The sequence below is a fragment of the Syzygium oleosum genome, unplaced genomic scaffold, assembly GCF_021117445.2.
Source record: "Syzygium oleosum isolate NSW1041296 unplaced genomic scaffold, Sole_v2.1 Sole_v2.06, whole genome shotgun sequence".
Classification (NCBI taxonomy): Eukaryota; Viridiplantae; Streptophyta; class Magnoliopsida; order Myrtales; family Myrtaceae; genus Syzygium; species Syzygium oleosum.
The window spans coordinates 6,317,419-6,345,022 of NW_026607490.1; the positions used below are offsets into that span (position 1 = coordinate 6,317,419).

The 27,604-nt window shown below is 41.3% G+C and overlaps 2 pseudogenes; both read right to left on the reverse strand.

Moving 5' to 3' along the window:
• Positions 1 to 4,233: 4,233 nt before the first annotated feature.
• On the reverse strand, positions 4,234 to 6,450 carry LOC130138486 (bidirectional sugar transporter NEC1-like; annotated as a pseudogene).
• Positions 6,451 to 14,011: 7,561 nt separating this feature from the next.
• LOC130138487 (bidirectional sugar transporter SWEET9-like) lies at positions 14,012 to 17,437 on the reverse strand (annotated as a pseudogene).
• Between the last annotated feature and the right edge of the window lie 10,167 nt (positions 17,438 to 27,604).

Consider the following 27,604-nt stretch of genomic DNA (forward strand, 5'->3'; position numbering starts at 1 on the left):
AATTTTTTTCTAAGAACGTCAGATCAAGAGCCGTTCTCGTGCATGTGTACCATTCCGATTGAATTTCCACGCTATACTAATGGATCTGACCTGGAGACAAACCTCGCAGCCTCTTGCAAAAACCATAGCCTCGTTTCTTCTTCGCTCGAAGTTTAATCAATTGTGTAAAAAACACAAATTCAATGAGGATTTCAACCTCAAACTTGTACTTGTCCGGCCTGCTTTACTTACGTAGTTCGGTTGAACAAGTTACTTAGAATTTGTCAGCTATCCAATTAGCTACTTTAGATTGAATTTTTATTGTACAGAGATCGCTGAGTTCGTAATATGAGGAGTGAGCTACAAATTATATCAAACTCGCAATGCGTGTACCATAAACGAAATCCAAAAGAAAGAATAGCGAATGAGAATTATGTGATTCATTTTTTTAGTTGCAGGCCTCCATAGTTTGAGCTCCCCGCTTTATTCCGCACCCAGAAAACTAAAATCAACTGCTAGTTACACTAGGCGGATGCATCTCGATGTAAATTACAAGTTAAAGTTTAGAGTGCAACACTCAAATTGACATGTAATGGGAATAAATCTAGAAGAGAAGAAAGAAAATGATTTGGCATGGCATGTTACTTTGTGGATAGTAAATGACGCCGCAAGTGTGACGTCAAAGTGGGGCTTTTTATAAGTGGAAAGTGGAATGCGGTCTGGATATTGGACATGTCTTCTTCCTTATGTTTGACTTTCCCATCTTGTTGCTTCCACTCATCCTGAAAAATGATGGCCCTAATACCCTAAAAAACCTTTAATTTTAGTTTCTATCTCAATTTTATCTTTTCATAAAAAACTTCCAATTTTAGGTTTTATCTCAATCCTACCATAAACTTTTTTTTATCTCATAAAAAGTCATCAACTTTAGATTATATCTTAGTTCTACCCTAAACTTTTTTTGTCCTATGAAAAATCTCAAACTTTATGTGTTGTTCCAATTTTAACCTGAAATTTTTACAGTCTTTTCAAAAACCGTAAACTTTTACTTGAGTCATAAATGTACCTCCATTAACCCTACATCCAAAATTTTTCGTTGATTGCCGAGAGATGGAAAACTCTCAAGCACGAGCTGTTTGAGCGTACTGAGCGTACTGAGCGCAAGCTCTCCGACATGAGAGATAGAACATTCCCAATCATAAGAGATTGACGAGTGCAAAATCCCTAATGCGATTTTGATGGAGGGTTAATGGAAAGCAGATTTGAAACTCAAGTAAAAGTTGGTTATCTTTTTCTAGACAAAAAAAAATTAGAGTGAAATTGAAATTGGACCTAAAGTTGAGTGTTTTTTATGAGAGAAAAAAAGTTTAGCATATAATTGAGATTGGACTTAAAGTTTGGGATTTTTTATAGGATAAAAAATGGTTTAGGGTAGAATTGGGACATAAAGTTGGGGGGTTTTTATGAGACAAAAGGTAAAATTGGGATAAGAGCTAAAGTTGGAGATTTTTTAGGGTATTAGGCCAAAAAAAAATGGTGTTGGACTTTTGTGTTTTTGGTGCATTATTCAATAGCTTATTATTGAATTCAATGGTGTTGGTTTTCCGAATTCTTTCGCACGGATGTCTTATTTTGTTGTAGAATGGTATACATGTTTAATTAGGGATGTATGGTTTCATCATATGTTGATTTTGAATATTGTAATTATCGTTAGGTGAAGTGAAATCATATATGTATATAAAAAAAAACGTATAAACCCTATAAATAAGCGATGCCTTAAGTTTTAACATCCATCATCATCATAAAATGTGTTTAGGTAAAAAATACAAGAACCAAACCCAGCAAACACCGGGAGGACCATACCTCACCGGCGGCGGCGGAAGGTTACACAAGCAGACAAAACTTCATAGAAAATACACATCACCGTGAGGACCAGACCCTGGCAAACACCAGGAGGACCAGACCTCACCACCAGAAAATTACACGAGCAGACCAAAATTCAAAGAAAATACACGTCACCAGGAGGACCAGACCCAGCAAACACCAGACCCTCAGCCATATTGGAAGCCGGAAACTGTCGCCGTTCGCTAATTAATCCTTTGATTCGCGATGAACACGAAAGGGATGACCAAAATCAGGATGCACTCAACGAAAATGGGCCAAGGCGTGTCACCAAGAAGAATGCACATTTGGAGACTGCACGAGACACATCCAAGAGCAGTAGAGATGAGAGCATATGGAAGTTGGAACCTCCGCCCGTATCTTGCCTTTCCATCTCAAAGACTAATTTTTGCCTGACTATTTTGATCGCCGCGCAGATAAGCATTGTGCCGGGTCCATTGGCAAAGTTGGCTCAACCTGTAGAGCTACGCCTGTCCCTGATGAGCTGGCGCATGGCCTCGTCCAGTGTATCTAGATATTTGTTACATTCTGCAGCAATTCGAACTGCACGCTCTGCTCCATTTCTTAGATTAAAATGAGCAAACTTGTTAGACATCCATTTTTCACATGAAGTCAAACAATAAGGATCAAGAATAAACTCATGGATCGTTAAACAAACCAAACCAAGAAAAAACTGGACGATTGTACTTGTACTGTGTCCCAATGCATCATAAGAAAGGACGAGTTCATCGTACAGATTGTTTTGGAAGAAAACAGCATTCACGAAACGGAACACACACGGTGGACATGATCAGAGATAGGGAGTTCTTTTTCAGGAAAGGAATTCAAGACTGCATGAATGCGCTCGCAGTCCTCCAACTTATTGAAGGCGGCCGGACTACAGAAGTGAAGTGATGGTACAGTTCGTGGTCCATGCTTACATCGTGATCGGCTGAGTTGTTTTTTCCCATTAAACTCCGAGCTTCGTGTGATTAACCTCTTCCTTTCCTCGTCTGGAACAAAACTTGACGCGAGCCTACGATTTGGCAAGCACATTTTGTAGACCCCCGCATTTGAGTTTTTCAAATCGTTTATTTTCTCAAAGCTTTTAGTACGCAGAAAACGTCAAAGACCCCCGCATTTGAGTTTTTCTCAAATGACCCCCCAACACTTGACAAATATATATCAATTAGCCCCCCCGATGCTTAACCCCGATGAGAAAAGTGGCCGGTCAGAGGTTCACACGCATCTCGCATACACTTACATTCTCTGTTTCCAGCTCCACCTTCATTCCGCTCATATCTCACCTTTTTATATTCGGAATTTTGTTTTTCAAGTGTGTTGCTCTTCGTTGGCAAGAAAACAAAGGGCCCGTTCTCCGGTTGATGCATCCCTCGTTAATCATTATGTATTTGGCTTTGAATTCTTTGATACGAGTTGATGGGTAGCATCCGACTATTGAAGTAGGATGGTGGATTCTAACAATTTCCAGCTTCGAGGACAGATTCGTTTTTGGTTATCTTACCTTGAAATGGATGAGGGACTCTCTGTAGGATGGAGCTCTCATGTTCTATGTGATTTCAAAAATTACTTTTAAAATTAAACCTATAGTATTATCTGAATAAACTCCATTACATGTCCATTCACTTTCACAGGCCTATCACGAGCATATTTATTTACCAATAGATGTTACCGCAATGATATATGCGAAGTGGGCAAAGAGATTAATTCAAGTTGGGCCTTAGAATAAACTACAATCGATCATAGTTTCCGATTTTTTAGAGAATTTAAAATTAAGAAAAGTGATCATTATTTAGCGTCCATTAGTTTTGCGAAAAACTCATATTTTCCAAAATATTTTCTAAAAATGACAGTTTGTATCTCTTGCAAAAATGTATGGATGAAAAATATTTTCATTGTCCACAAAAAATCTTAGACATAAATTATTATCGATAATGAAAATATTTTTATATTACTAGCGATATAACCAATCATTTTTATGGAAATATATTTCAAATCGTTTATTTTCTGTAAAACACATGGACCCTTACACTAACGAAAAAGAAGAATCTAAGACTTATTTTTAAATTCGTCAATGATTTTTTTCTTGGGCCAAGTACCTTTAATGGTTGCACATATTTTTGAAAAATGTTAAGAAATGATTTGTTTTTTTTTCCTTATATATGGTCTTATACAACACCAATCGCTTAATTATATTTTTGTCATACTGTCAAATCAAGAGACGGTCTCCTCCACGTGTATGGTTAGGATTGAATCCCCACGATATACAAGTGGACCCTACTGTCTGGGTGATTATTTGCTTGCTTATGACCTGCTAGAGAGACATGGATTCATCAAACATTGTTGTTTGGTTCAATTGGTTTGCCCCTGGGAAAGACATCCATTTCTCTGACTTGTGGTTGGTGCTGTGAAGTTGGGTACAGCTTTGCACTTTGCATTGAAGTCAGCTTGTCTAGAGACACTTCTGTTGTTCCTCTCATTTGTCTCCGCCATTTTCTTGTTCCCATCTTTGTACATCATATAGAGGATCATTTGAGTGATGCCAAACAATAATCCCAGTATACTTGGTAGCTGAAACACCCAATTGAACCCCCATTTTAATTTGAAAGTTAGCAAAAACCGAATGAGAGAGAGAGAGGCGCTGTGTGTGTGAAAGATAAATAAAAAAGTAATGGATACACTCTAATGACAGATGAATAGATAGCGTCATCATAATATAAATGAACAGGGAATGGATTCGAGTTTTATTGTTTTCCCTAGTTTAGGTTTAGACTATTCATTGAGCTCTTGTTGACGTGTCTATTACTTAAATGAGCATCGTCGAAGTAAGAAAAACGAGAATTCAACTGAAATTATTTAGGAGAAATCTCATAAACCACTTTGCAGAAAAAGAATTATATTACTGGTGCATCCGTGTGAGTTTGCAAATTTAAGTCAGGTCTATGCGAATCTGGCCTTGTACCAGAAGGGCAGAAACCACTACAAAGTTGCATAAACAATGAAAACCGTTAGAATTGAATGATGGAGGGAGCTAAATGGCACTTGCAGCAATGAGAATGTCCTTGACGAAGAGTCCATAGAAGAACCAGGTGGCGACACAGAGGGTGTGGAAGAAGGACGGAGTGATTGGCATGAACTCCATACTTTTGGTCTTTATCACCCTCCTCTGCGCAAAACACAAAATTACACGGTCAAAATTGAAAAAACTCTTGTTTTAGACTCGTTTTGTTGTTAAAGCTTAAGCAAAGAACTGCATCTCTATAATTATTGGATGACATGAAGGAATACCATGATGCTGAAAGGTGTGGCAAACACCGCGAGACTGAAGGCCGCGCAAATCCATCCGACGGTGTTGACGCGATGTTGACCCTTGAGAAGCAAGATGGTCAGCGGCATCGTCACTCTGAAACCTCCTACATTGAACAACTGCATCAACTTCGCTGTGTCCAACTGCGAAAATTGGTGAGTCACACAAGTTTCATTTAGATTTCATTGTCAATTGAGAAAAGTTGTAATCTCATAGAAGCTTTTATTTTTTCTTCCTCATCACATAAATTTCGTAAGAATTGTTTTCCTTTACTCTTTTTGCATGTCTTCTTAAATGTAGGAATTACCTAAATTTTGATGAAGGGCTAACATATGACATATGAGGTTATTAGTAGCTTTTCGGCGAATAAGTGAAAACAAGAATTTCGCTCCAGAAATACTGTGAATACCCATTAAGACAATCTCGATCTTGCTTGTAAATACAGAATAGATTTTCCCCCCTTTATAGATCCAGCTTTGAGTGCCTGTCATGATTTGCTTAAACACTCAAAAAATCGCAAACTAATGAACAACACATGGTTAAGATAACAAAGGTAGTTTGCTACATTTTTAAGCACAAAAGCAGAGAGAGAGCTTCTCTTTGGTGGAGGCATAGTTCAAGAAGAGAACAAGATAGGCGGGTTCAATTACGATTCCGCTGGCGTTGATGGTGATGATCAGAGAGGCATTAGTCTTGAGGACTCCGTAGTACAAGAGCAACGATGCACTCAAAAGTGCCACCACATATGGTACCGATTGATACCCATCCGAGGACTTCTTCTTGTAGATTTTGTGAAATGTCGGTCTGCCAAGACCAAAAAAGCAAAAAAAAAAAAAGAGGAAGAAAAAATGTACTTCGCTGATAATGTTTCTCAAAAATTTTCCGAATTCATACCAGGAGGCTTATAATGGTCAAATGATCGAGACGGGCATAGGAGTCACGTGCAAAATGAAGAGTTGGAGGAGGTCTTACCTTGGTGCCAAGAACGCCAAAAAAGGACACGATGTTGCCTAAATGGATTCCGCAGAAAAGGAGAGATGAGAAATGTTAGAATAGATGATAGAACGAGGTGTGGACCACTGTCCGATCCGAGGGCTCAAGCTCCTGCAGATGCTGTACGGGCTTAATGTTCAGTGGAGAGAGAGAGAGAGAGGAGCGAGAGTTCTAACATTCAATGACGTGGGACTTGGGAAAAAAGGAAGAAAGACGGGTGAAATTACGCTGGAGCTTTAACAGTGTGAACCGGATGGAGACCTACTCATGGGCAGATTTGAGAACTCATTTGAAGTTGGTGATCTTTTACGAGATAAAAGAGAAAGTCGGGGTAAAATTGGGTCTAAATCTAAAGTCGAGGGTTTTTTAGAACATTAAGCCTTTTTTTTTTGGTCGAATAGAATGTACTTCTTTCTGCAGAGAAGTAAGCAGTTATGTTAGACTTTGCAAAAGAAAGAAACCAAGCGACGGGCAACAGAAAGAAATCCCCAGGATTTCGAGCTCCAAGACTGCCGAGCCATGATGATGGCTTGCACCAAGAGTTGTTTTGAGGAAGTCGACCGCAAGCTCGCGGCTGAGCACAATCATATCCCCACCTCTCGCGTAAACAGAGCAAAACAGAGCCAGTGTGAAATCAGAAATGGCCACGAAACATCACAAACCCAGAAGGAGGACGAGGAGGAGGAGGTCACGGCCGAATTCTCCTACCTATCGGACACTGATGACTCGGCGGTGGAAGACCTCATTTCCCAGACCAAGGACCTCTACGTCCTCGAGCAAATCGCCGCGATCAACGGCTCCTCCTTCACCGTCGACGGCTCCCTCTTGCCTTTCCACCTCGAGTCCCGTTTCCGCAAGCTCAAATCCTTCACTCTCCCCAAACCCCAAACCACGCTCCTGAATTTCGAGCAATCGCAAAGCGGAGTCGACGCTCGAATTCGTCCGCGGAGGACAGCAGTTTCCTCACCATCGAAGAAGCGGAATCCTGATGAGAAACCGCATCGGAAGTCCACCACGGAGTGCGATCCAGTCTCTTCACCGATGGATTATCCCGATTCGTGGAGGAAGTCGAAGTTGAAGTCGCCATAGCCGTCGCCCCCATGAAAGGCGGCTGCTTCTGGTGCTGTGGCGACGGGGGGGACTGGTGGGACCCACCGTGTGGGCCGTTTTGCCATTTTAAGGTTGTCGAGGGCGTCGATAAGCAAGCGGAGGCATGAAAATAGCGGCTACCTTTTGATACTTGCCTATATTTGCCTAGAGTCGCAGTTTTTCAAATTCAAGTCGAGACAGTTTTCATATGACCAGAGAGACATGAGATGAAAAACAGAGAAGCAGGAAAAGAGATCGATGCTGCAGTGGAAGGTTACAGAACAAACATATAAACCCCCAAATAAGCGATGGGGGCTTTTTTGGGATATATGAAAACCTGAAAAGTATTCAAGGTTACAGAACAAACAACATGACGTCCATATCAGCACCAGCAATGGAAGGTTACAGACTAATCAATTTGATATAAAGCACACATCTCCACAGCGAAAGTCAGAAACTAGCGCCCTTTGCCAATTATCCTCTAACTGGCGATGAAAGCGAAAGGGACTACCAGCATTAGAACGCAGGCAACGAAAATCGGCCAAGGCAAGTCACCAAGCAGAACGCACATCAGGAGACTACATTCCATGCATCCGAGAGCGACAGCAATCATAGCATACACTAATAGAAACCATGGGTTAATATCTTGCCTTCTCATCCCAAAGATGAATCTTTCCCTGATGATTTTAATCGCTGCGCAGATAAGCAGGATGCCCAGTGCACTGGGAATGTTGGCCGGACCTATAGAGCTATGCCTCTCCCTGATGAGCTGATGCAAGCCCTGCTCGAGTGAATCAAGACCTCCGTTGATTTGAGCTAAGTGCTGTGCTGCATGCCTTAACATCACCAAGTGCCTTGTTAGACAACCGTCTTTCACAGAAGCGCAAACAATAAGGATCAAGAATAAGCATATTGATAGACTAACAGACAGAAAAATACAGGCGTTTTGTACTGGTTTCGTGGTTGCAGTATGCAACATTGAAAAGGACGAGTTCACCTGATCTAAGCAGAGCGCAGATGGTTTCCGAACAAAACAGCATGAATTTACTCAGAGTACTCCAACTTATAGAAGGAGGTTGGACTCCAGAGATGTTGCGGTGCTTACCTCCGAACTCCGTGATCGGCTGAGTTGTTGTTTCCCATTGATCTCCGAGCAAAGCAATGTGTGGTTACTTTCTTCTTTACTTCTACAGGTCTTATAGACGATACGAAGATTTTGCATTGGTAAAATAGGAATATGCTCCCTCCTTTTTATTGTCATACACATGTTCGCTCATTCATATACGAACGAAAAAAGAAGACCGTCAAGCGAAAAAAAGCGTAAGGAGGTTTTCGGTTCCGAGAATGAAAATAGGAATGCTCCCCCCTTTTTATTGTCATACACATGTTCGCTTTTCATTCATATACGAATGAAAAGAGAAGACCGTAAAGCGAAAAAAAAGCGTAAGGAGGTTTTCGGTTCCGAGAATCTGTAAAGAGAAAAAAAAGCGCAAGGAGGTTTTCGGTTCCGAGAATCTGAAAATGAAAAGGACGGAGTATTCCTTTTGCTAAAGACTTGAGGGAGCATATATATAATCAATTAGCCCCAACGCTCTTTCTTTACTTCGCTGGTAGACATTTTTGCATGGTAAACGACCAATTTCACGAAGACAGGGAAAATTTCGATTTGCCCCTCAACGGGAAATATGGATTAATTAGCCCCCAATGCTTAACCCTAATGAAAAAATTGTGTTCGCTCATGTGGGCTTCATTTATTATGCGAAAAAGGAGTGGTTTAGAAAATATTTTCTCAAAAATGATCAATTGCCTGAAATAATTAATCAATGAAAAATATTTTCATGAAACAAACGAAACTGTAATTTAATATTCCTCTTCGGTTCAAGGAGGATGGTGATCCAAAAGTGATGGTTTTTATTATTTGTTGATTTCTGAGAGTCAAGATTTGAATAGTAATGTGCATTGGGTCTGGTTCAACTCGGGAATCGAACCAGATCGGCTTGGACCGACCGGTTCAAGGTTAGTTCTAGGGAGAACCGGTTCGATTTCCTGTTCCGTGAACCTTGAAGGGGCCTAGAATCGGATCGTTTCCTAGTTCCAAGGCGAGAACCGCTGATTCTATTCAAGAACCAGTTCCCGAATTGAATCAGTTTTCAAGTCTTCTACTTCTAAAACAAAAAATTCTTTGAAATCATAGAGCATCGAACCGTATTTTCAATATGAGGAAACAACAAAAGTGAATGAATGTTAGGAATGTAATTACAAGAGGAAATCATATATATAGTTCTTAAAGGGGGGCAGCCCCGGCCAGGTTCGCCACCCTCGCCGGACCACCGGCAAGGGCAGATATAATGTTCATACGTTAAATTTGAGTTTAGAATTAATGTTGGGTAATGTAATTGCCAAAGGGAATCGTGCTAGTTTCTTATTTTTACGTCATGTATTGTATCCTCACGTAAGAATATTATTAACATTGCTTTAAGATTTAAAACAATTACTCTTTGTGTTTTGGGAGTAAGTTACCACGCCGACCTCTCAATTCATCACTATAAAAAAAAATAAAACCTAAAGTATTATGTGAATGAACTTTATTGCATGTCCATTTACGGCCCCATAGACGAGTATATTTATTTAGTAATGGATGTTACCGTAGTGATATATATGAAGTGGGTCAAAAGATTAATTCGAGTTGGGCTCTAAGAATAGTGCAAGCAAATTAAAGACGTTGAGTCGATCATAGTTTTCGATTTTACCGAATAATATGTAATCATTATTTACTCTGACGATATACAAGAATCCATATTTAAATTCCTAGATGATTTATTATTTTTTTGGGGGCCAAGTAACTTTTTAATGTTTTTAAGAGATGTTAAGAAATGATTTTTTTATAAGGTCTTATACAACATCGACCCCTTAATTCAATTTTTTTCTAAGACCGTTAGATTAAGAGACGTTCTCATGCACGTGTATGGTTCTGATTGAATCTCCATGCTATACTCATGGATCTGACTCGTAGACAAACCTCACAGCATCTTGCAAAAACCATAGCTTCGTTTCTTCTTCGCTCCATCATGTAGAAATATAATCAATTGTGTAAGAACACAAATTCAACGAGGATTTCAACCCCAAACTTGTACTTGTCCGACTTGCTTTACTTGTGTAGTTCGGTTGAACAAGTTACTTAGCATTTGTCAGCTATCCAATTAGCTACTTTAGATTGAATTTTTATTGTACAGAGATCGTTGAGTTCGTAATATGAGGAGCGAGCTACAAATTATATCAAACTCGCAATGCGTGTACCCTAAATGAAATCCTAAAGAAAGAATAGCGAATGAGAATTATGTGATTCACTCTATCGGTTGTAGGCCTCCGCAACTTAAGCTCCCCGCTCTATTCCGCACCTAGAAAATTAAAATCAACTGCTAGTTACACAAGGCGGATGCATCTCGATGTAAATTACAAGTTAAAGTTTAGAGTGCAACACTCAAATTGACATGCAATGGGAATAAATCTAGAAGAGGAGAAAGAAAATGATTTGGCATGGCAATGTTACTTGTGGATGGTAAATGACGCGGCAAGTGTGACGTCAAAGTGGGGCTTTTTATTTATGGAAAGTGGAATGCGGTCTGGATCATGGACATGTCTTCTTTCTTATGTTTGACTTTCCCATCTTGTTGCTTCCACTCACCCTAAAAAAAAAGATGATGTTGGACTTTTGTGTTTTTGGTGCATTATTCAATAGCTTATTAGTGAAGTCAATGGTGTTGGTTTTTCGAATTCTTTCGCACGGATGTATTAGTTGGCTGTAGAATGGTATACATGTTTAACTAGGGACGTATGGATTTCATCATTTGTTAATTTTGAATATTGTAATTATTGTTAGGTGAAGTGAAATCATATATATACGTATATAAAACATATAAACCCTGTAAATAAACGATGCCTTAAATTTTAACATCCATCATCGTCATAAAATGTGTTCAAGGTAAAAAAATACAAGAACCAAACCCAGCAAACACCAGGAGGACCGGACCTCACCGCCGGAAGGTTACACAAGCAGACCAAAATTCATAGAAAATACACATCACCGTGAGGACCAGACCTCACCGCCCGAAGGTTACACAAGCAGACCAAAATTCATAGAAAATACACATCACCGCGAGGACCAGACCCTGACAAACACCAGGAGGACCAGACCTCACCACCGGAAAATTACACGAGCATACCAAAATTCAAAGAAAATACACGTCACCAGGAGCACCAGAGCCCAGCAAACACCAGACCCTCAGCCACATCGGAAGCCGAAAGCTGTTGCTGTTTGCTAATTAATCCTTTGATTCGCGATGAACACGAAAGGGATCACCAAAATCAGGATGCACGCAACGAAAATGGGCCAAGGCATGTCACCAAGCAGAACGCACATTTGGAGACTGCACGAGACACATCCAAGAGCAACAGAGATGAGAGCATACGGAAGTTGGAACCTCAGGCCCGTATCTTGCCTTCCCATCTCGAAGACTAATTTTTGCCTGACTATTTTGATTGCCGCGCAGATAAGCATTGTGCCGGGTTCATTGGCAATGTTGGCTTGACCTGTAGAGCTACGCCTGTCCCTGATGAGCTGGCGCATGGCCTCGTCCAGTGTATCTAGATATTTGTTACATTCTGCAGCAATTCGAACTGCAAGCTCTGCTCCATTTCTTGGATTAAAATCAGCAAACTTGTTAGACATCCATTTTTCACATGAAGTCAAACAGTAAGGATCAAGAATAAACTCATGGATCGTTAAACAAACCAAACCAAGAAAAAACTGGACAATTTGTACTTGTACTGTGTCCCAATGCAACATGAGAAAGGACAAGTTCATCGTACAGATTGTTTCGGAAGAAAACAGCATTCACGAAACGGAACACACACAGTGGACATGATCAGAGATAGGGAGTTCTTTTTCAGGAAAGGAATTCAAGACTGCATGAATTGGTTCGCAGTCCTCCAACTTATTCAAGGAGGCTGGACTACAGAAGTGACGTGATGTTACAGTTCGTGGTCAATGCTTGCCTCTGATCACCGTGATCGGCTGAGTTGTTTTTTCCCATTAAACTCCGAGCTTCGTGTGATTAACCTCTTCCTTTCCCAGTCTGGAACAAAACTTGACGCGAGCCTGCGATTTGGCAAACACATTTTGTAGACGATTACAAGGCAAAGCTTTTAGTACGAAGAAAACGCCAAAGCCGCTGCTCATGCTCCACCTCTCCTCTTTCGCAAAAGACCCCCTGCGCTCGAGTTTTATTACACTTGACAAATATATATATATTCAGAAAACGCGACTACAAATGATGCAGTGTAGGAAGCACGACAGCTCCTCTTTTGCAAAAGACCCCTGCATTTGAGTATTTCTCAAATGATCCCCCAACACTTGACAAATATATATCAATTAGCCACCCCGATGCTTAGCCTCGATGAGAAAAGTGGCAGGTCAGAGGTTCACACGCATCTCACATACACTTACATTCTCTGTTTCCAGCTCCACCTTCATTCCGCTCATATCTCACCTTTTTATATTTGGAATTTTGTTTTTCAAGTGTGTTGCTCTTCGTTGGCAAGAAAAAAATGGGCCGGTTCTCCGGTTGATGCATCCCTCGTTAATCATTATGTATTTGGCTTTGAATTCTTTGATACGAGTTGATGTGTAGCATCCGACTATTGAAGTAGGATGGTGGATTCTAACAATTTCCAGCTTCGAGGACAGATTCGTTTTTGGTTATCTTACCTTGAAATGGATGAGGGACTCTATAGGATGGAGCTCTCATGTTCTATGTGATTTCAAAAATTACTTTTAAAATTAAACCTATAGTATTATCTGAATAAACTCCATTACATGTCCATTCACTTTCGCAGGCCTATCACGAGCGTATTTATTTACCAATAGATGTTACCGCAATGATATATGCGAAGTGGGCAAAGAGATTAATTCAAGTTGGGCCTTAGAATAAACTACAATCGATCAAAGTTTCCGATTTTTTAGATAATTTAAAATTAAGAATAGTGATCATTATTTGGCGTCCATTAGTTTCGCGAAAAACTCATATTTTCTAAAATATTCTCTATAAATGACAGTTTGTATCTCTTGCAAAAATGTATAGATGGAAAATATTTTCATTGTCCACAAAAAATTTTAGACATAAATTATTATCGATAATGAAAATATTTTTATATTAATAGCGATATAATCAATCATTTTTAGGGAAATGTTTTACAAATCATTTATTTTCCATGAAACACACGGACTCTTTCACTAACAAAAAAGAAGAATCTAATACATATTTTTAAATTCGTCAATGATTTTTTTTTTTGGGCCAAGCACCCTTAATGGTTGCACATATTTTTGGAAAATGCTAAGAAATGATTTGTTTTTTTTTATATATGGTCTTATCCAACACCAAGCGCTTGATTATATTTTTGTCATACTGTCAAATCAAGAGACGGTCTCCTCCACATGTATGGTTATGATTGAATCCCCACGATATACAAGTGGACCCTACTGTCCGGGTGATTATTTGCTTGCTTATGACCTGCTAGAGAGACGTGTATTCATCAAACATTGTTGTTTGGTTCAATTGGTTTGCCCCTGGGAAAGACATCCATTTCTCTGACTTGTGGTTGGTTCTGTGAAGTTGGGTACAGCTTTCAGCTTTGCACTTTGCATTGATGTCAGCTTGTCTAGAGACACTTCTGTTGTTCCTCTCAATTTGTCTCTGCCATTTTCTTGTTCCCATCTTTGTACATCATATAGAGGATCATTTGAGTGATGCCAAACAATAATCCCAGTATATTTGGTAGCTGAAACACCCAATTGAACCCCCCTTTTAATTTGAAAGTCGGCAAACACCGAATGAGAGAGAGAAGTGTTGTGTGTGTGAAAGATAAAGAAAAAAGTAATAGATACACTCCAATGACAGACGAATAAATAGCGTCGTCATATTATAAATGAACGGAGGATGGATTCGAGTTTTATCACTTTCCCTAGTTTAGGTTTAGACAATTCATTGAGCTCTTGTTGACGTATCTATTATTTAAACGAGCATGGTCAAAGTAAGAAAAACGAGAATTCAACTGAAATTGTTTAGGAGAAATCTCATAAACCGCTTTGCGGAAAAAGAATCATATTAGTGGTGCAAGGTTTACTGGTGCATCCGTGTGAGTTTGCAAATTTAAGTCAGGTCTATGCGAATCTGGCCTTGTACCAGAAAGGCAGAAACCACTACAAAGTTGCATAAAAAATGAAAACGTTAGAATTGAATGATGGAGGGAGCTAAATGGCACTTACAGCAATGAGCATGTCCTTTAACGAAGAGTCCGCAGAAGAACCAGGTGGCGGCACGGAGGGTGTGGAAGAAGGACGGAGTGATTGGCATGAACTCCACACTTTTGGTCTTTATCACCCTCCTCTGCGCAAAACACACAACTACACTGTCAAAATTGAAAAAACTCTTGTTTTAGACTTGTTTTGTTGTTAAAGCTTAAGCAAAGAACTGCTTCTCTACAATTATTGGATGACATGAAGGAATACCATGATGCTGAAAGGTGCGGCAAACACCGCGAGACTGAAGGCTGCGCAAATCAATCCGACGGTGTTGACGCGATGCTGACCCTTGAGAAGCGAGATGGTCAGCGCCATCGTCACTCTGAAACCTACTACATTGAACAACAGAATCAACTTCGTTGTGTCCATCTGCGAAAATTGGTGAGTCACACAAGTTTCATTTAGATTTCATTGTCAATTGAGAAAAGTTGTAATCTCATAGAAGCTTTTATTTTTTCTTCCTCATCACATAAATTTCCTAAGAATTGTTTTCCTTTACTCTTTTTGCATGTCTTCTTAAATGTAGGAATTACCTAAATTTTGATGAAGGGCTAACATATGACATACGAGGTTATTAGTAGCTATTCGGCGAATAAGTGAAAACAAGAACTTCGCACCAGAAACACTGTGAATACCCATTAAGACAATCTCGATTTTTGTTTGTAAATACAAAATAGATTCCCCCCCCCAACAATAGATCTAGCTTTGAGAGCCTGTCATGATTTGCTTAAACACTCAAAAATTCGCAAACTAATGAACAACACATGGTTAAGATAACAAAGGTAGTTTGCTACATTTTTAAGCACAAAAGCAGAGAGAGAGCTTCTCTTTGGTGGAGGCATAGATCAAGAAGAGAACAAGATAGGCGGGTTCAATTACGATTCCGCTGGCGTTGATGGTGATCATCAGAGAGGCATTAGTCTTGAGGACTCCATAGTACAAGAGCAACGACGCACTCAAAATTGCCACCACATATGGTACCGATTGATACCCATCCGAGGACTTCTTGTTGTAGATTTTGTGAAATGTCGGGCTGCCAAGACCAAAAAAGCAAAAAAAAAAAAAAGAGGAAGAAAAAATGTACTTCACTGATAATGTTTCTCAAAAATTTTCCGAATTCATAATAGGAGACTTATAATGGTCAAATGATCGAGATGGGCACAGGAGTTCCGTGCAAAATGAAGAGTTGGAGGAGGTCTTACATTGGTGCCAAGAACGCCAAAAAGGACACGATGTTGCCTAAATGGATTCCGTAGAAAAGGAGAGATGAGAAATGTTAGAATAGATGATAGAACTCAAAATCTATTATCATACTTCGTCTGACTAAGGTCAGCCACTTTCTGTTTTTTTTCCCCCTATTTCTATTGAATATGTAATTTTTTTCTTTGGATATTAACTCAGAACTTTCCGTGGCCTCTACACGTGCGTCTGTCTCTCTTCCTCTCTCTCCCTCTCTCTCCTTGCTCGTTAAGGATGAAATCCCACCCACCGTCTGAGGCCGGCATAAATAATTTTATTATTTGAAATACATGTCGACCGAACCCCTCCGATGGCAGGGAGTCGCCGAATCGTGTGACGGTGAGGGCTTCAAGTACTCCCTCACCTAGGTGACCATCCCATTGGCGGAGAACGTCCCGGCGTTGACCCACAAGATGGAGCGGATCGAGTCTAAGCACTCGGCGAGCGCGGTGGAGACGAAGGGGGTGACGGAGTCAGGGACGAAGAGGAAGGTGCCATCTGGCATGGCGGAGGAGGCGCCGGGGATGGGGCACATCAAGAACTAGGGGATGGAACTACCACTTGAGATTGGGGGCGAGGATGCGGTGGATGGTGCGGGGTGCGGGCGGACCACCATGCCAGATGCTGAAGAAAGAAGAATGAAATTTTTCTGCTACCCTTTGCTTTGGGTTCGGTGGAGAGAGAGAGAGGAGCGAGAGTGTTAACATTCAATGACGTGGGACTTGGGAAAAAAAGAAAGAAAGACGGGTGAAATTACGCTTGAGCTTTAACAGTGTGAACTGGATGGAAACCTCCGCGTGGGCAGATTTGACAACTCATTTGAAGTCGGTGATCTTTTACGAGATAAAAGAGAAAGCCGGGGTAAAATTGGGTCTAGATCTAAAGTAGAGGATTTTTTAGAAAATTAAGCCCTTTCTGTTTTTAGAATGTACTTTCTTCAGAGAAGTAAGCAGTTATGTTAGACTTTGCAAAATAACTGTGCGGGGTGAAGTTGCTAACTACGTCTAATGAACGCAAGAAACCAAGCGACGGACAACTGAAAGAAATCCCGGATTTCGGGCTCCAAGACTGCCAAGCCATGATAATGGCTTGCACCAAGAGTTGTTTTGAGGAAGTCGACGGTAAGCTCGCGGCTGAGCACAATTCTATCCTCTCGCGTAAACAGAGTAAAACAGAGCCAGTGTGAAATCAGTAATGGCCACCAAACGTGACAAACCCAAAAGGAGGAGGAGGAGGAGGAGGTCACGGCCGAATTCTCCTACCTATCGGACACTGATGACTCGGCGGTGGAAGACCTCATTTCCTAGACCAAGGACCTCTACGTCCTCGAGCAAATCGCCACGATCAACGGATCCTCCTTCACCGTCGACGGCTCCCTCTTGCCTTCCCACCTCGAGTTCCGTTTCCGCAAGCTCAAATCCTTCACTCTCTCCAAACTCCAAGCCACGCTCCTGAATTTCGAGCAATCGCAACACGGAGTCGACGCTCGAATTCGTCCGCGCGGAGGACGCAATTTCCTCGCCATCGAAGTAGCGGAATCCTGATGAGAAATCGCGTCGGAAGTCCATCACGAAGTACAAGCCAGTCTCTTCACCGATGGATTATCCCGATTCATGGAGGAAGTCGAAGTCGCCATAGCCGTCGCCCCCATGAAAGGCGGCTGCTTCTGGTGCTGTGGCGACCGGGGGACGGTGGGACCCACCGTGGGTTGTTGTGCCATTTTAAGGTTTCGAGGGCGTGGAAATAGCGGCTCCCTTTTGATATTTGCTAAGAGTCGCAGTTTTTCACATTCACGTCGAGACAGTTTTCATATGACCAGAGAGACATGAGATGAAAAACAGAGAAGCAGGAAAAGAAAGCGATGTTGCAGTGGAAGGTTACAGAACAACATACAGACCCCAAAATAAGCGATGGGGGGCTTTTTTGGGATATGAAAACTTGAAAAGTATTCAAGGTTACAGAACAGACAACATGACATCCATATCAGCACCAGCAATGGAAGGTTACAGACAAATCAATTTGATATAAAGCACACGTCTCCACAGCGAAAGCCAGAAACTAGCGCCCTTTGCTAATTATTCTCTAACTGGCGATGAAAGCGAACGGGACTACCAGCATTAGAAAGCAGGCGACGAAAATTTTCCAAGGCAAGTCGCCAAGCAGAACGCACATCAGGAGACCACATTCCATGCATCCGAGAGCAGCAGCGATCATAGCATACACAAATAGAAACCATGGGTTAATATCTTGCCTTCTCATCCCAAAGATGAATCTTTGCCGTATGATTTTAATCGCTGCGCAGATAAGCAGGATGCCCGGTGCACTGGGAATGTTGGCCGGACCTATAGAGCTATGCCTCTCCCTGATGAGCTGACGCAAGGCCCGCTCGAGCGAATCAAGACCTTCATTGATTTGAGCTACGTGCTGTGCTGCATGCCTTAAACGTCACCAAAAGTGACTTGTTAGACAACCGTCTTTCACAAAAGCGCAAACAATAAGGATCAAAGAAGAAGCATATTGATAGATCAACAGAGAAAATAATACAGGCGATTTGTACTGGTTTCTTGGTTTCAGTATGCAACATTGAAAAGGACAGACGCCGTCTTGGGGCTTTACCAGGACTAGAGTTCACCTGATCTAAGCAGAGTGCAGATGGTTTCCGAACAAAACAGCATGAATTTACTCAGAGTCCTCCAACTTACTGAAGGAGGTTGGACTACAGAGATGTTGCGGTGCTTACCTCCGAACTCCATGATCGGCTGAGCTGTTGTTTCCCATTGATCTCCGAGCAATGCGTGGCTACTTTCTTCTTTACTCCTACAACATGTCTTATTGACGATGCATGGCTCTATATATACATAACTCCCTCCTTTTTCTCAGGCTCATTTCTACGTTTTTCTCTCATTGTCACATTGATTTAGGCTCATTTTGTCCTTTTGCTCAAGTCTGCCTCCTTCTTTTTCGGGCTCAGTTATACCTTTTCTGGAGAAAAGGAGGGTGGGACAGTAATCATTAGGATTCTGAGTCTGTAGACATGTCTGTGATACACAGACTCACTGAGTCTGTGTATCTCTGTGATTTAATCCTAATGATTACTGTCCCACCCTCCTTTTCTCCAGAAAAGGTATAAATGAGCCCGAAAAAGGAGGCAGACTTGAGCAAAAGGTACAAATGTAACGGTCCGAATTTCGATGTAATTCCGGGATCAATAAAATTGTCAATATTTCGCATTTTATTTTAGTAAGTCTCATCCAGAGCTGATCACTCTCGGGATACTAACCAATAGAGTATGGTTAATTAGAAAGCGGTACGTGGACCAAAGATCCGATCGCGAAGCGGACACCGATCACGAGAAATAATGAGAGAATATTATGAACCAATGTGGATCGATCTTAGGAAAGGTAACGGATTTGGTTTGGCCAAGGCCAACGATGTACAATCGGATTCGCAGGTGATTCTGCATGACCGAGAGTGCACGTGGCCAACCAGTCCTGAACTTACACCGGACGATCGTAACCTCTGGGACTAGTGATAATTTCTCATTCTCTCAATGATCAGGACCGTCATGATTCGGATAACCCTAGGTCGATACGCGTAACCTCTAAACAGCCGCACGTTAGTGAGAGACCCTGAAATTGGAAATTGAGCGAGTTTTGATCACGAAATTGGGCCCGGATTTCGATGTTGATTTTCGATGGCTTAAGAGACTATTTTTGGGAATCTGACGTCATATTATGCTGGCCACGCATATTTTGAGTTAGTATGGTTAAAAAGTGAAATTTCGGTCCGGGGGTGAAAAATTACGGTTTTGCCCCTGTGGGCACCGAGGCTGGATTCGGAGGCCGTTTGAGGTTATTTTTCGCGGCCAAGGTCATTTTAGGGTGGCCACGCACATTTAGAGTGGTTTTGGCCAAAAATTGGAATTTCGACAAAAATTGGAAAAATAATATTATTTTATTCCCGAAAACTTCGCAGTCGATTTTCGAGGGCTTAGAAAGTGAATTTCGCGAATCCGACGCCATATTATGTTGGCCACGCACATATGGAACGCGTATGTGCAAAAATTGGAATTTCGCCCCGGGACCGGAAAAATGACGGTTTTGCCCCTGGGCCGTTTTCAGTTCCGAATTATTTTGGGAAAATTTCAGGATATTTATGGAGGGTTATCAGCTCAATTATTGGCCCTATTGACCCTTTTGCCCCTCATTTTTGGATAAGATTAAATTAGAACCGTTAGATTAGGGGTATTTTGATCAAAACCGTCGGATTTGCGACACGTGTCGCCCCTAGGCTGCCCTATTTGACCAGAACTGATCTCTTTCTCTCTCCTCTCCCCCTCTTTCGGCAGAAACACCACAGATCAGCCCCCACCAGCAGCTTCTCCCTCTTTTTCTCTCTTTTTTCTCTCTTGTTTGGCCTTGTCGGAGCTCACCGCCGGCCACCGGAGCACCGCCGGCCACCGGAGCACCGCCGCCGGCCACCGTGCTCCGCCGTGGACCACCTCAGCCCCCAGCCTCAGTCTTGCCCCTGTCCGACCCCTTTCTCTCTCTTTCTCCCTTTTTTTCTCTTTCCCGTCCGGCAAAAAGAGACGCCGGAGCTTCGCCGGAGCTCGGATCGCTGTTCCGTCACCACCCAGCCGTCCATCCTCACCGTACGACGCGGGGCGTACCTGTCCGCACAGTGTCCCCGTACGGAAGTACTGTAGCAGTCCCCGTACGGAAGTACTGTTCATCCAGTCCGTACGGAAGTTACTGTTCATCCCGTCCGTACGGGTCATTGTTCACGCTGTCGCCGGGAATTCCACCGCCGGTTTCACTATTCATCAGTGATCGGCCGCCGTTCCCCATCGTCGTGACCTTGGATTAAGTGAGTAAAATTCCTAAACCCGGATTAGGACTGATAGTGCGATTTTCTGGACTGGCTTAGGTATTATCGGTGTATTTTGGACAGGCTTGGGTAGTATCAGTGTGTAATTCGGACTGGATTGAGGATGGTTTGGTGGAAATAAAATCCGAGGAAATTTGTGGGATATTACGGATAATTGTTGGGCCCGGATTGAGGAAATAGCGACTGTCCATATTTTTTACGAATGTACCGGATTATAATGGACAGCAAGAATTATTAACTGAATGGCCGGGATTACCCAGAATGATTGGCTATTGATTGATTAGTGATCAATTATGTTTAATTGTGAAATGCCATATTGCGTGCTTGTGTGGCTGAATCGTGCGGAGTGTGATTGGCCAATTGATGGCTTGAATTGTGTATTTGGAATTGGGCCGCACTGTATTAATAGGCCAAGTAAGCACGTGGCTTGTGAATTAGGCACTGTGGAATGACTCTGATTGAACTGTGTGCCTGTGCCTATGTTATGTGGATGCTCATGTTGCATTTTATGGCACGCATTATGAATGTTGAGAATGAGGCTTGTGATGAAATTGTGTGAAACTGCGTGCCTGTCATGAGCATGTGATCACCTAAAATACCCTGATGCGTGTTACGCGGGGTTCAGATAATAATGGGTTGTGTGATCACCTAAGGGCCTTCGGGTCGTGACCTTCGGGTTGTGACCTTCGGGTCGATACCGTCCTCATGCACTTTGAAGCAGGACGTTGCCCGGTACGTCCGGAAGACGACCATCCTCATGCACTTTGAAGCAGGCTAGAGACATTGGGCCAGATCGGTTGCTGCGCCTCATGTACTTTGAAGCAGGCTAGACGCACCGGGCCGTGAATATTATTGACTCGAGTCGTCGTAATAAATAATAAATTGGGCGATTGCCAGTGTGGGCCAGTGGGCCGGGAAATGTACGTGACCTGTCAACGACATTTGCATGCATGAACATGCATGGACTGGCATGCGAGTGTGTGAGACTTGATGCATGAGCATATGATTGGCGTACGTGTGATAATGTGTGCCACGTATGTGCCGTGGCTATTATATGTTGATCTGTCTAACCTGCAGGGTCAGAGAATGGTTTGATTATTGTTGTATTGTGATTTAAATATTTGTTTCCGGTCAGGAGATTGCATGCTAGCCTAGCCTAGGTTTAAGGATTGAACTCACTGAGATTCGTCTCACGGTTGTGTAAACCGAAACTTTTCAGACCCCCAGCCGTAAAGATGCCTCCGAGGAGTTGCCAGATGATTCTACCGAGTTGTTCGACCCTGACTGGGAGCCCTAGAGCAGGCCGGTACCATGGGAAGCGAAGACCGTCTCTTTTTGAATAGCATTCATATCCTAGTTAGCCTAACCACATGTGCCACATACCCTTTTTGATATAGTGGCAGTTAAATACTGATGTTGAGGTTTTTGGAGTTGTACAAATGAATAGTGTAAAAAGGCTTTTACTATAACAGTACAAGTGTATATTCTTGGTTGATGGTTGTTCTACCTTGGTCTCACGTGTGTTGTTTTGTACGGGTGTATATATATATTTATATATACGTTGTTTTCGCATGTGACTTATCTCTGATTGGGCGTTGGGTCGGCGACGCATCCTAGGAGCGTTGCATCACAAACGTTCGGAGATGGGATGCTCGCGCTTCGTGGGGCACGGGGCTTGACAACAAATGAGCCTAAATCAATGTGACAATGAGAGAAAAACGTAGAAATGAGCCTGAGAAAAAGGAGGGAGTTATGAGCATTCATGTATCTAAAGACTTGAGGGAGCTAAAGATTTAAGGGAGCACATTTCTAAAGACTTGAGGGAGCTAAAGATTTAAGGGAGCATGTTTCTAAAGACTTGAGGGAGCGTGTGTGTATATATACATATATACATTGACAATGACACGGAGGGAGATATGAGCATTCCTGTTTCTAAATTGAGGGAGCATTCCTACATATATTTAACCCCAACGCCTCTTTCTTTACTTCATCTTCACATCCTCGTTTGGTAGACATTTTTGCATGGTAGATGACAAATTCCATAATTTCAATTTGCCACTTGATGGGAAATATATATCAATTAGTCCCTAACACTCAACCCCGATGAAAAAATTTCGTTCGCTGATGTAATTTAATGTTCCTCTAAGGTTCGAGGAGGATTTTGATTCAAAAGTTATGATTTTTTTTATTTGTTGATTTTTTAGAGTCGAGATTTGAATTGTGGCGTGCATTGGGCCTGGTTTAACCTGGGAATCGAATCGAATTAGCTTGGATTAACCAGTTCAAGGTTAGTTCTAGGAATAATCGGTTCAATTTCCTGTTCCGTGAACCTTGAAGCGGCCTAAGATCAGATCGGTTCCCGGTTTCTAGGTCAGAACCGCCGGTTCTATTCAAGAGTCGGTTCCCGAATTGAATCGGTTTTCAAGTCTTCTTCTTTTTCTTGTTTTTTTCCCTTTCAAATCATACATATATTTCTTAAAGGGGGGCAGCCCTGGTGAGGTTCACCACCCTCGCCGGACCACCAGCGAGGGTAGGTATAATGTTCATACGTAAATTTGAGTTTAGAATTAATGTTGGGTAATGTAATTGCTAAAGGCAATTGTGCTAGTTTCTTAACATTGCTTTAAGATTTAAAGCAATTACTCTTTGTGTTTTGGAAGTAAGTTACCACGCCGACCTCTCAATTCATCACTATAGAAAAAATAAAACCTAAAGTATTATGTGAATGAACTCTATTGCTTATCCATTTACGGCCCTATAGACGAGCGTATTTATTTAGTAATAGATGTTACCTTAGTGATATATACGAAGTGGGTCAAAAGATTAATTCGAGTTGGACTCTAAGAATAGTGCAAGCAAATTAAAGACGTTGAATCGATCATAGTTTTCGATTTTACCGAATAATATGTAATCATTATTTACTCTGATGAAATAAAAGAATCCATATTTAAATTCCTAGATGATTTTTTATTTTTTTGGGGGCCAAGTAACTTTTTAATGTTTTTAAGAGATGTTAAGAAATGATTTTTTTTATAAGGTCTTATAGAACATCGAGCCCTTCATTCAATTTTTTTCTAAGACCGTCATATCAAGAGCCGTTTTCGTGCACATGTACCATTCCGATTGAATCTCCACGCTATACTAATGGATCTGACCGTAGACAAACCTCGCAGTCTCTTACAAAAATCATAGCTTCGTTTCTTCTTCGGTCCATCATGTAGAAATTTAATCAATTGTGTAAAAACACAAATTCAACAAAGATTTCAACCTCAAACTTCTATAGAAAACTTCGTGTAATGATTATGTCTATTTTTCAATATATATGATAGTGGCATAGTATAACAAAATGGACAGAATTATAAATTTGAAAATACTTAAGATATAATCCTCTAAATATCGTACTCACTAATATTGAATATAAATCTTGAGATCGTTTAAATATTTGTCTTATAATTTTTTTTTATTTTTATATTTAACACTCTCTACACATTTAATCTTTTTCTACACCCATGTGGGTCCTCTTTTTGCGGAAGGAAAATAAAAATAAAAAAGCAGCTTTATGTGTGGATTTAAGAACCAAAATTTCGATTGGCCTGATTCGTATGTTGGTATCGGGTTATGTCGCGAAATAAATAACATGCACACACGGTGGTTGATGTTTGGTCATGCACTAGACACAGGTACCTTGTAATATTAATAATTAATGGATGAATGAAATTAACAAGTAAATATGGTAAATTGGTCTCAAAAGCACACGAATCAAGCTTGTACTTGTCCGGCTTGCTTTACTGGTGTAATTCGACTGAACAAGTTACTTAGAATTTGTAAGCTATCCAATTAGCGGCTTTAGATTGAATTTTTTTTGTGCAGAGATTGCTGAGTTCGTACTGTGAGGAGCGAGCAACAAACTATATGAAACTCGCAATGCGTGGATCCTAGACGGAATCCTAAGAGAAAGAATAGCTACTTTGAACTGCACATGTTTTCTTTCTTATCTTTGACTTTCCCATCTTGTCGCTTTACTCACTCTCAACAATATTTACATATTGTTTAGGCTTTTTTTTCTAAAAAAAGAAAAATGATGGTGGAATTTTGTGTTTTATGGTTTAATTATTCAATAGCTTATTATTGCATTCAATGGTGTTGGTTTTCCGAAATCTTTGGGCACGGATGAATTGTTCAAATTATTAGGAAATTTTGCTGTGGGATGGTATACATGTTTAATCAGACACATATGGTTTCCATCATTTACTAATTTTAAACATTGTAATTATTGTTAGGCGGAGGGATATATATATAGATATATATATATATATCTATATTTATATATAAAGAACGAATAAATCCTGTAAATAAGCGATGCTGATATTTTAACGATCATGATCGTCATAAAAAATATTCAAGGTGAAAATACAAGAACCAGACCCCAGCAAATAGGAGGACCATACCTTCACCATGGGAAGGTTACACAAGCAGAACAGAATTCATAGAAAATACACATCACCAGGAGGATCAGAACCTAGGAGAGGAAACACCAAGAGGACCAGACCTCACCACCGGAAGGTTACACAAGCATACCCAGATTCATAGACAATACACATCACCATGAGGACCAGACCCCTGTAAAACACCAGACCACCAAAGTTCAAAGAAAATACACGTAACCAGTTGGACCAGACCCCAGCAAACACCAGAACCTCAGCCACATCGAAAGCCGTTAATTAATCCTTTGATTCGCAATGAATTCGAATGGGATCACCAAAATCAAGATGCACACAACGAAAACGGGCCAAGGCATGTCACCAAGCAGAACGCATATTTGGAGACTGCACGAGACGCATCCAAGAACAATAGAGATAAGAGCATACGGAAGTTGGAACCTCGGGCCCATATCTTGCCTTCCCATCTCAAAGACTAATTTTTGCCTGACTATCTTGATCGCTGCGCAGATACGCATAATGCTGCGTTCACCGGTAATGTTGGTTTGACCCATAAAGCTATCCCTGATGAATTGATGCAAGGCATCGTCCAGTGTATCAAGATATTCGTTACATTCTGCAGCAATTTGAGCTACACGCTCTGCTCCACTTCTAGGATTAAAATTAGTAAACTACTTGTCAAAAATCCGTTTTTCACCCAATAAGTATCAAGAAAAAACTCATGGATTGTTTAATGAAACCAAAAAAAAAAATCTGGACGGATTCGTACTTGTACTATGGGTTCCCAATGCAACATGAGAAATGACGAGTTCATCGTACAGATTGTTTCCGAGTAAAACAGCATGCACGTAATGGAAAACACACGGTCGACTTGACGAGAGATAGGGAGTTCTTTTTTAGGAAAGGAACTCAAAGTTCGCAGTCCTCCAAGTTATCGAAGGAGGCTGCACTACAGAAGTGAAGTGATGTTGCAGTTTGAGGGTCGATTCTTACCTCAGATCACCGGCTAAATTGTTGTCTCCCATGAAACTCAGAGCCTCGTTTGATTAATCCGTTCCTTCCTCGTCTCAAGCAAAACTTGATGCGAGGCTGGGCTCATGGCAAGCGCATTTTGTAGACCATCTGCGGCGGAAAAGACCTGCGGGAGGGGATCCCCTGCATCCGAGTTTAGCATCACCCCCACATCACAGCGAGTTCCGATGGGCGGATGTGATGTGGGGGTGATGCTAAACTCGGATGCAGGGGATCCCATCCGAGTTACCGCTCTTCTAGAATATGATGACAAATGTCGGATGCAGGGATGGCGACTATTTGAGTTCGTCTCAAATGGGCCCCTCCACTGACAAATATATTTGTCAATTAGCCGCCACTGCTTAACCCCGATGAGAACGGCCAGAGGTGTGCATGCATCTCACGTCCACTTTCACTATCCGTTTCCAGCTCCAGCTTAATTCCGCTGATATCACGCCATTTTAAATTTGGAATTTTGTTTTTCCAAATGTAATTTAATGTTCCTCTCCAGTTCGAGGAGGGTGGTGGCTCTAAAGTTATGGTTTTTATTATTTCTTGGTTTTTGAAAGTCGACATTTGAGTATGGATGTGTATTAGGGGTATGCAAAACGGACCGCCTAAATCGGAAACCGCCCAAACCGGACCGAACCGAAAGTGTCGGTTCGGTTCCTGATTTCTAAAAGTAGAACCGGTGTCCGAGTGGTCCAGTTCCCGGTTCTAAGGAGAACCGGACCGACTACATATATTTTTTTATTTCTTAAAAAAATTAGTAAAATGCGAACTAAACCCTAAGCAGACTTCATTAACATAAATTTATTGACAAAAATTAATTCCAAGGCCGAAACTGCCAGTTCTACCTGAGAATCGTTGTTACAACTCGGAAACCGGAGTTGAACCACCTTTCAAGTCTTCTTTTTTTTTTTTATAAATCCTTTGCAACCAAGGAGAATCAAATCGTGTCTTCAACACGAAGAAACAACAACTTAACCACTTCACAAACATATATTTTTGGAGTAAAATGGTGCAACTTCCATATTATTATAAAAATTTGATCTTTCACAAAATAACATAAAAAATAGGTTCCCGGGTAGATGCATCCCTCATTAATCATTTTGTATTTGGCTTTGAATTCTTTGATACGAGCTGATGTGTAGCATTCGACTATTGAAGCAGGATGGTGGATTCTATCCGGGATCCATCTCTAAATGGTTCACAACTTTTTCCCGTGACAATTACCCTTTTTTTCTTTTACTGAGTTTTCACAAGAAGAGTTGAATTAATGTTGAGTAATGTAATCACTGAAGGGAATCGTACATGTGTTTCTTAAAGGGGGCCAGCCGGCGAGGGTGGCGACCTCGTCGAACCACCAGCAGTAACATTAGGTTATGCAATTGCTAA